An 11,145-nucleotide genomic window follows, 5' to 3' on the forward strand; every position below is an offset into this window, starting at 1 on the left:
AAATACTTGTGGCCCTGACTGTTTTGCAAGTACACACACACACACACACACACACACACACACACACACACACACACACACACAGACACACACACAGACAGACAGACAGACAGACAGACAGACAGACACACACGCATCTATCTCTTCTACGCCCTCAAACATTAACATTGCACTTGTGGGTAAAGTGAGATATGTGGACTTTCTATAGCGATGGTCTCACATTGTTTACCTGAAGAATTTCTCTCATCTACGCTGAGCACAACTCCCATCAGAGTAAACAAACAGACCGCTGCACGTTTCACTACACCAGCCATTGAGCAGCATCGTTGTGTGTCTGCAGCTCTCCTCCCTGAGTGGCCAATTGCTGTCAATCACTGAGCCAACACAAGCAATTTTAGATCCTAATTACGCTAATTGAAGTAATGAAATTGAGGGCCAGGTGGACCTCCCTAAAATGAACACAACTGATGATGGAGAGCACTTGAAGAGCTGCAATGTTGTAGTAGCAGTTGAATTGTCCTTTCTGGAGCATTAGGGGTTAAACACTAAATATATATTCTAAATATATTTCACAAGGGCCACTAGAGTGAAGGGCACCGAAAAGCATTCTATGTATCATACAAACAAGACCCACATACAGTAAAACAAACGGAGACACAAAACAGACTCGGAGAGGTCATTACTCCACCAAGGTTGCAAGATATTTTTAACCTGTTACTATCATAGGAGAAAACTATTTTCTGCTTCTGGATGTGACAAAAAATACACGCAGCAATGGACATCATGCTAATTGGTTGATAGTGATTATGATTTTTGGGGGGTGCTTAGCCCCCGATCAACGGTTTTGGGGGCTATGGGGTGCCTTAGCACCCGCAAAACGATTGTTTTCCTGTGGTATGGTGTGTTGCGTTTCGGACTTCTATAAAAGTAAAAATATTCTCAACTTTTCAGCACCTGGCGTGGAGTCACACCACTCGTCAATGTGACCAATGGCCCAGGCAGGAAATCAAATCAAGCAAGAGGCGGGCTTTACTATTTTACCACTGCCTTCCTGTTTTAATGCCGGTAGATGTAGTAGGAACGGACAAAAGCACACAGGTTAATATTAGTGTTTTTATATTTACGAATCATTTTCCCCCTCCTACTTATTCAAAGGCAAGAGCTCAATGTCTGCAATGAATCAATTTTTTCCCAGTTATTTACATTTGATTGCCTGGTTGCTCCAGCAGCCCCGCTTCACAGGCTCATCAGCCGTTTGGCCCATCCCGCTTTGCCAAGGGGCTTTTTGAAGCGGCTGCACCTGTCATGTCCGGTGTGATCAGGGTCTAAATCTTGTTTGGGAATGTTTTGGCATTGTAAAAGGATACATTTTGCAAAATGTCAAGTTAAAAGGAAAATGTCAAGTTTTTACAAATGACCATACTTCATAAAAGAGTAATTTGCCGATTTAGCATTGCACTCTTTACACATTGTCGGACTCATGATGGACAGTTAAAAGAAGAAAAAAAGACAAAAAATTCAGGGTAGCAGAGCTAGAGATTTAATTCTGTGTGTTCTTTTTCTTTGTCAAAATCTGGCACCTACATTACCCACAATGCAACTCAACTACCAATGATTTGGTCGGAGGATTGGGTGCGCTATGCTAGTAGCGGCTAGTGTAGCCTCGAGCCACTTGCCTCAAGCAGAGATGAGGAGCAGGCTCCAGAGGTCTACTGACCTCACTTATTTCTGACTCCAACAGATTTGCATTTATTTTCCATTTTGTAGTTTTTAACCCAAACCGATGCTTAAGTGACAACCAGTGACATTAATTGAGGCAATTTTTCAAATTTCAAGCAGCTCGCTCTGGAATCACAAAAGAGTAGTACACCACACTTTGATGTGTAAAATTAGTATAGTTGCCCTTTTAAGCATTTCTGTTGTTCATATATAAATATATATATATATATATATATATATATATATATATATATATATATATATATATATATATATATATATATATATATATTCATGTCACGTTGGAAGCACTTCCCTGGAACATGATCTAAATTTACAGCACATTGTTTAAGATACTCTTCCAATTACCAAGCAAACAGAGAAATTAACCTCCCTGGCACACGTTAAAAAACCCCCACAACATACAAAGTCACAGATGGAAAACACAACACCACTTAGATTGGCTGTGAGTTGAGGTTAGACTTCACTCCTCTTTGTACTCTCTGTCTATTTTCTCTTTGTTTTCGTATTATCTTTCTATTCGCCTGCTGTCCAGTCAGAAGACAATCAATCCCATGGGCCAAACCAGCCTGTGTCTGATCCATAAACAACCGATAGTAATGCAATCAGGTCTGGCACTCCATCTTATCTTCACCTATCTCAACATCTCTCCACCACTTCCTCCACCCCCCCCCCCCCCCCCCCCAGCACTGATTTCATGTCACGGCTCTGAAATGAGACTGTCACCTTCAGCATTGGCGCAGATAGGAGGAAACAGAGAGCGAGAATGATATTGTTCACATCTCTTCATTTGGAACAATCTCCTTATTACATCTCATGGCTGCTTTGTATAATTCTTGTCTAATTACAACCTCTTCCTCCTTGTATTTTCTGGAGGCCAGCCTGATAATCGCACAGTGGAGCTGCTTTAAAGACGTCTGTTGATGTGATTGCCTTGTAGCAAGTAACAGGGGCACAAATATTGAACCAAAACAAATATAAACAGTGGGCTGGCCATCTGTCGGCTTGTACAGTAAAATGTACTCGAGATCCAGATAATGAAATTTTATAAAGCAGAGAACAGACGTCTGTCACTCTCAGTGGAGTGTTAGTGGCTACCTCTCATTTCGCATTACAAATTAACCATCGCTCATGTTGTTTGAATTATTAAACATTACAGAGTAAAACAAGCGGGTACATCACTACAAATCATTAACACAGAAAAATAGACTTTTAGACTAGCTTACCTTCTGTTATGCTTGTTTGTCTTTGAGAGATGTGAATGAGGTGTATCGCTATTGCATGAAGCCTCACCTAACCTGAGGATTATACAATGCAAGGTGATTATCCAGCTAAATATGTCTGGATTAGAGATATAAACTGGCTGCCTCTGTCCTCAAGAACAAAAAGGGCAATGATATTGTCTCACTGCAGATATGTTGGGGAGGCAGATTCCATGAATCTAGATGAATTTATATTTAATTTAAATATTTTTTGGTTTTAATTACTTTAGAATAAAAATGCAAAATCATGAAACCTCTTTAACCTGTGGGTCCATCATTACAGATGCTCAATTCACAGATACGCTCTGTCTGTCAAACACATGTACGTTTATTACAAATAACAAAAAATCCTGCATTGGTTCAGAGCCTTGTTATGTTGTTCACAACCAAAAAACAGGACAGAAACAAGGGCAGCCAGGCAGGTCTAGCCTCATAAATAAAAATCAGTACGACATATAAAACAATATGTCACTGGTTGGAATGGTTTGGACGACCAATTTAACCACAGATGTCATGCTGAGTTTGGTGGAAATGTGTATACAATGATGCATTTGACATTCAGGAAATTTGAGCAAGATGTGCATTGCATTTATATGGTAATAAGATTAGAAATAAAATCTATTTAATTAACCAAAGACAAAATTGGGGAGGGAATTCAAGGTTCAACAGGTTAATTAAATATTAATAACGGATGAAGAAAATATAGATGTTCATTTAAGCCTGATGTGACAGGTCCGCTTACCGACTCATGGGATGTTAAATGTCTCCAGTATAATGACAGTGGATTCACTTTTTGAGGTTTAAGCTAAAGACTGTTTGTAAAGCTGTTTTGGTAGTGACGGGTAAGTTTGCGTGTGTGTGTGTGTGTGTGTGTGTGTGTGCTGTACTTGTATAGCTTGAGTGACAATCCTTTTTTCTTTTACCTCCCATCCTTCCATCACAGAGTGTTTCCTAACTGGCAGAGTTCACTGATCGACTGCTGTTTGTTAGTTCACCCAGGCAAAGGCTGTAGAGGGAGTCTGTGACCCTGGGGTCATTTCCTGTTGAACGCCACACTGTTTATTGACCGCGGGCTTGTCCCAAACATGCCAGCTGTTGTTGCTAAACTGACAGCTTAAGTCTAACCTGTGAATGAGGAATAGTCTTTAGCTTAGTCTCAGAGCGGAAATCAGTTGTTTGATCGAAAAAAGTAATTTAAATGACACATCCTCAGGTGCAACTGTTCATACAAACTCTGTTGTTCCTCTCTTTTGGCATTTTTGTTTGCTCTGCAGAGGTCAGTATCTGAACTTTGTCTCACTTCACTGGACAAACCTGTGACATGATCCATGACTCTTGTAAATGTCACACTTCGCTTTAAAATGCGTAAAAACGCAAAATTGCTTAATCTTCTCTGCCTCGTCATTGAAGTTAAATAAAATATGCTGTAATTTCACAGATGGCTGAGTTGTAAGTCTCCTGAAACAAATATACAGTACTTTAAATAGTTAGATTGTAGAGCAAAATACTTGAAAATTAAATATTATTCTTATGCTCATGAGAAAAAAACTGAAACTGCAAGTTAAGGCATGATCTAATTTCTATGCTTTCTTCCCCTGTTTTGGTTTCTCCCTCGTTCCCTGTTTTTTGCCCAGTGAGACGGTACTGCAGTGGGAAACTGTTGAAGAATCTATTCCCCTGTGCGATCAGACCCTCGCCACGCTCAAATATGCTTAGCGCGTTCAACCAAAGCCCTTATTTAGCGCTTTGCTTCTTTGAAGAAGTGGAAACTTATTTCACCCCTTACCTTCACAGAAAAAGACAGGGGAGTGCAATAATGTTGTTGTGTTTCATGCCCTAGTCAGCTCCCAATGGAGTGTAGCCCTTTGAATTGTTGAATCAACTTTTGTATTTGGCTTGGCTTTGATTGGCTCTGAGCAATGGAGCAGTGTTTTGCAGCATGAAGCTAAATCTTGGAAATTTAGCTTATAAGGCCAGATGCTGTTTAGATGCAGCATTATAAGGGACTGTTTTCCAATTGTGACTCTAGAAATTAATTTAACATTAGTTTGTTTTGCCAGTTTCAACCAACGTGCAGGACTCTGATGCTGTAGACCACGGTTTGCTTCATGGGCCCTGTGTTAACGTTAAAGTCACTGTTGACTTTTTTCTGTGTTTCACCAAGACAACTTCCATTCCCAAACCTTAACTAAGTGCCATGATTTGCCTAAATGGTTCCTTGCTGCTTGACAGATGATTGGGTCCAATGTACATTTCTGCAGTCGCTGTCGGGATGTGTTTTTTGACTCACTTTCAATCTGGTATTTATTTCCCCCATTGGCGGTAAATTTGTTACACTGTCTGTCAGAAACTCCTGCAAGTTAAACTGGGCTAAAGAAACTCTTTTAGGGCTGACTTACTCTAAAAGACATACTGCAAATAGACTGGAAAACTCTCACTAGCCTGGCAACAATAAGGCTTCAAGCAACACAGACAGTAACACACTCTGTAGGAGGACTATTTCTATTGCAAAAAAGTTTCTGATGTCCTTGACTATAAGATGACACCCATTTTTTCAAAATGTAATTTCCTACAAAAAATATTGTCTTATATTCAGACCAATATTATTATAATGATGTATTTGCAAGTATGCTCACAATCCATAGATACTAAAAGAAAAACTTGAATATGGGAAAAATTATCAATTGGGTAAGTGTTCAATTCGTAATCTATTGACTTGCCAGGTACTTAAATGAAAGTTTCTTCATAATTTTGATGAAAACACTTTTGTGCTTGTTAATTAGACTGTAGACGTAACCACCTAAAAGATGTGTGACTAGTACTTGCTACCTTCCGATGTTTGTACAGAATACATACTTTTTATGTTGCAATGACATACAATGTAGTCAATAGCAGGTGTTTGTGTAGATTTTGAGAAGGAAATTGAAGGTAACATTCTGTCAGTCTGCTTGATGTCAATTTATTTAAAAACTTGAACCCTGCGTTTAAGAACACATACATGTGCAGTTTGTGTGTGAGTGACAGACAGAGAGGCTATTAAGGTTACTAGTCAATGATGTGTTCACTTATTGGTGACTGATAATGTCATATCAGGAACTAATTGCCTGCGCTGTTGCCTCATTAAGCACATCATGATGTCCTGCCACGGGGCACTGGCTGCACACCTCTGTACAATCACTATTTCAATACGTCCCCACTTTACTCCCTCATTTTTGTCCCTGTTGTTCATTCCTGCCATGTACTGCATTTGTACTCGTTCCATTGTTTGATAGTGGCACCATTTTTGTCAAAATGCTTCTGACATCCTCATACAATCCACCTTTTTATTCATCCACCCTGACAATTTCTTTGTTTCTCTGGCATTTTTAATTCTTGTCTCTTCCTGCCGTTTTTATAATTTTTTTTGTTTTCTCTCTCCTCATCGTTACATTTTCTTTACTTTTACATATGCATTTTGTCTTTATATTATCTCTATCTCTCTGTCTTATTCACTCAAGTCACCTTCACACTCCTGATCTGAAGCGGTTGGCTCGTCTCTCCCTCTCCGTCCATTTCGCACATGCCCATTGCCCTGCCTCTGGGCCGCACCTCCTCCACCCCTCTCCCCCTCTTTTATTTATAAGAATATGCTGATGGGGCAAACCTAGGTAAATATAATATGTATAGTTACACAGGGTGAGAAGCAGAAATTGAAATGGAAAAATATGAAGCCAAATGAGTGAAAGAGCACACACAATTAATCACGGGGCAGTGATTGTTCCTAAAAAGTAAAGCCATTCATCAAAAGGAACAGAGTAAAAAAATAGGGAAAGGGAGAAAAAGGGAAAGAGAAGAGAAAGAGAGAAATATGTATCACAGGATCTAATTGGGTCAGTGGCAAATAATGTGCCTGTGTTGGTGCTGAGCTTTGCTTCAGAGTTGTAACAGCAGGCTGGTTGGAGAACAGTATCAGCAAGGTGATTCAATCTCATGAGAAAACATGAAATAAAGCAACCTGGACATCAGGAGAATGTTTCTAACTCAATACTGCGTGGTAAGTTGTTATATGAAAACATGGAATTGAGTCAAGATATTTTCTCTAAGAGCACCCGAAAAGAGCAGGAGGAGAAGTATGAAATAAACAAAGAAAAAACACATTTAACCTGAGGGAATATCATTCAGTCACTCTGTGATTTTATTTGACAGGGGTCATTCTTTCTTTTGCATTGCTGGCTGGGCCTGTCACAAAACATTAGAAAAATGAAAACTTGTTCAGTCACATTGTGTATAAATTTAGATTTTTTTTTTTTAAAAACACATGTCTGTTCTTTTTGTGTGCAACTCTTGCTTGTCAGAGTTTAGGACAAATCCCAGGTAGGATAAATGGGATCTGTCTGTGTCAGAACGGCCCTCAGAGAGAGAGAGAGAGAGAGAGAGGTAGACTGATGAATGATCATGGTAGGTGATGGTGGAGAAAGAGAGAAACAGAGAGAGGGGAGCTGCTTCTTGTGCGAGACCAGGAACTAGCGGGACTGAAGTTGGGGATGTGGCGCAGGGTGAAAAGAATAATGCACCTTGACAGAACAGCACTCTCTGCCAACACGACCAAAGATTGTTCCCAAAGCAGAGTGATGTGGAGTGCAAGCAGCACCTGTGACACCAACTGCCAGCCCGGGGGAACTCCAACAACTGGCCACCTGTTTAAAAATGCACCTGCCAACTTCCCACTGCTTATTAAATTCAATCAATTTCCTGTGATTTACGTGTGCCTTTGAGATGAGATGAATGTCTCTTAACGACTCCTCTTCTGAAATCAAATGTCACTCAAACAATTTGTCAGATACTTAAGGAATCTCTTATAGAGAAAGATCTTATTACTGCTGCTCATTGAAAATAAACTTTATAAATAAAATAAAGAAATTACACATTCTTAAATAAAAAGCTGAATTTGTAAGCAATAAAATGTGCACATGCCTAATGCTGCATTCACATAGAATCAGGCAGATGGTAGACAGCAAACCAGATATCATTTTAGTGGACGAGAGCAGGACGGTAAAATGAGGTGAGATCGGCAGAGATTTTTGAGAGAGAATACTGATTGTAAAGGTAAATTTAAGTATTTTAACTTTTTGCTGTCCACTGTGATGGAATTCACATCCCAATGTTTCATAGCTCCCTCACTCAAGGATAAAGTTGTTTGTTTGCAATAGAATATAAAGAGAAAACTGCCTTTTTATAGCTACATTACTGGAAAAAAAACGTAGACACAAATTGTAGTCAAAAATCTCCTTGGCGGCAAGGCACCAGTGGTGGATGATATTCACCCTTAGATGCTGAAGGCTCTGGACATTGTTTACATTACATTACATTGCATTACAGTCATTTAGCAGACGCTTTTATCCAAAGCGTCTTACAATAAGTGTATTCAACATAGGTATTCAAGAGAACTACTAGTCACCAGAAGTCATAAGTGCATCTCTTTGTTTACACAAGCATCTAAGAGCATGAAACAGAGCATAAACCAGAGCAAAAGTACAGTGCAGAAACAAACAAATACAATAAGTGCAGCAAACTAATATGAATACAATAAGTGCTAAGTGGAAGGCTCAGGGTAGTACTTCTTGAAGAGGTGAGTTTTCAGCCTGCGCCAAAAGATAGGCAGCAACTCTGCTGTCCTGACGTCAGTGGGGAGTTAATTCCACCATTGTGGGGCCAGGACAGAAAACAGCCGTGACCAGGTCGATCGGACCTCTGAGCGACCTGGATGCGACCATGGCCTGGATGTGAGCTCTTACAGGGAGCCAGTGTAGAGAACGGAGAAGGGAAGTTGTGTAGGAGAACTTGGGGCGATTGAACACCAGGCGAGTTGCAGCTTTCTGGACAAGCTCCAGAGGTCTGATGGCTGACGCCTGGGCTCCGGCAAGTAGAGAGTTGCCAGGACTGAACCTTGTGGAACCCCCGTAGTCAGCATGCGTGGTTCTGACACGGCCCCCCTCCATGTCACCTAGTAGGATCAACCTGTCAGGTAGGATGCAAACAGGGAGAGTGCAGAGCCTGAGACGCCCATCCCCTCGAGGGTGGAGAGGAGGATCTGGTGGTAGTGTCAAACACCGCAGACAGGTCCAGGAGAATCAGGACAGAGGAGAGAGAGTTAGCTCTTTCGGTGTGAATCGACTCTGTCACCGCAAGGAGGGCTGTCTCAGTCGAGTGACCCACTTTGAACCCGGACTGGTGGGGGTCCAAGAGGTTGCTCTGGTGGAGATAGGAAGACATTTGATTAAAGACAGCATGTTCAAGTGTTTTGGATAGAGGGTAGAAGAGAAACCTGGTCTGAAGTTCTTGACATCCGAGGAATCAAGTGATGGTTTCTTCAGAAGGGGGGTGACTCTGGCAGTTTTGAAAGCCGTGGGAAAGCATCCTGAAGCAAGAGATGTGTTGATGAGGTGGGTGAGGAAAGGAAGGAGTTCAGGAGCACGTGGTGGGGCGGTTAGATGTAACAAGGTTGAGGACATTGTTAGGGGAGAGGGGAGCCAGATAGGGTAAGATGGGGCATGGAGAGGGGAGGGAGAGCTGAGGGGGAAGAGCTGGACAGGGTAGAGAGGGAGAGGGTGGACAGGGACACTGAGAGAGGGAGAGAGAGGGTGGACAGGGACAGGGGGGCTGAGAGAAGGAGGATCTGATATCGTTTACCTTCTTGTAAGTTGGCGAAATCGTCAGGGAGAAGGGAGGAAGTAGGAGGAGGGGGTGGGGGTTGGAGGAGTGAAGAGAAAGTTTCGAAGAGTTTTTTAGAATTGGAAGCAGAGGTTAGGATTTTAGAGCGGAAGAAAACAGCTTTAGCAGTAGATTGAGAGGAGGAAAAAGTGGAAAGAAAAAATTGGAAGTTAAGAAGGTCCTCCGGGAGTTTGCTTTTTCTCCATTTACGCTCAGCCTCTCTTAGGCCCCGTCTATCAGTACGCACTGAGTCCGACAGCCATGGGGCAGGTGGGGTTGGCCGTGCAGGCCTGGAGGTGAAGGGACAGAGGTTGTCCAAAGAAGAGGAAAGGGTGCCGAGGAGAAGATCAGTAGCGGTATCAGGGTATAGGAGAGAGAAGGATTCAAGGTCAGGGAGAGCAGAGGTAACAGAAGAGGAAAGATCAGCGGGGGAGAGGGAGCGAAGATGACTACGGGTAGAAACCATGTGGGTAGGTGGTGGAAGTAAGGGGGGAGAGGAGAGGGAGAGGGAGTAAGACATGAAATAGTGGTCAGAGAGCTGGAGGGGAGTGACTGAGAGGTTGGCAGTAGAACAGTGTCTAGTGAAGATAAGATCCAGCTGGTTGCCGGCCTTGTGGGTAGGAGGAGAAGAGGAGTGGTAAAGGTCAAAGAAGGAGAGGAAGGAAAGAAGAGGTTCTAACTTATCAGTCTGGATGTTAAGCTGCCGTGGAACAGAGGGCAAAGTGAGAGCTGTGTCCGGATATTCGGTACAAAGTCAAACACGTTTCCAGTGCGTGTTGGCCTCCGCCCTCCAGTCACCAATCCTGTTTGTGATTTTCATGGACAGGATCTCAAGGCACAGCCGGGAGGAGTTGAGTGTCCGAGTTGGGGATCTCAGAATTGCGTCCCTGCTCTTTGCAGATAATGTAGTTCTGTTGGCTCCTTCAGAAAGTGACTCTCAGCACACACTGGGGCGGTTTGCAGCCGAATGTGATGCGATTGGAATGAGAGTCAGTACCAACGAGTCTGAGGGCATGGTTCTCTGATGGAAAAAATTATGGGTTGCACCCTTCGGGTTGGGAGAGAGTCACTGTCCCAAGTGAGTTAAGTAGTTCAAGAATCTTGGGGTCTTGTCCACAAGTGAGGGTAAAATGGAGCATGTGATGGACAGGTGGTTTGGTGCACGCTGGCACTGCTGCAGGTGTTGTACCCGACAGCTGCGTTGAAGGTTTACCAGTTCATCTTTTTTCCAACCCTCGCCTACGGTTATGAGCTTTGGTTAGTGTGAGATACCAGACACAAGCAGTCGAAATGAGCTTCTTTTGTAAGGGGGCTGGACTCAGCCTTAGAGATCGGGTGAGGAGCTCAGACATCTGGAGGGAGCTCAGACATCTGGAGGGAGCTCAGAATAGAGCCGCTGCTCCTTTTGTGTCAAAAGGGGCCAGTTGCAGTGGTTCAGGTGTGATGAATTGTA

This window comes from Cebidichthys violaceus, unplaced genomic scaffold (assembly GCF_023349555.1).
Source record: "Cebidichthys violaceus isolate CVI_PGR_0920_01 unplaced genomic scaffold, fCebVio1.0.p SCAF_82, whole genome shotgun sequence".
NCBI classification, from domain to species: Eukaryota; Metazoa; Chordata; class Actinopteri; order Perciformes; family Stichaeidae; genus Cebidichthys; species Cebidichthys violaceus.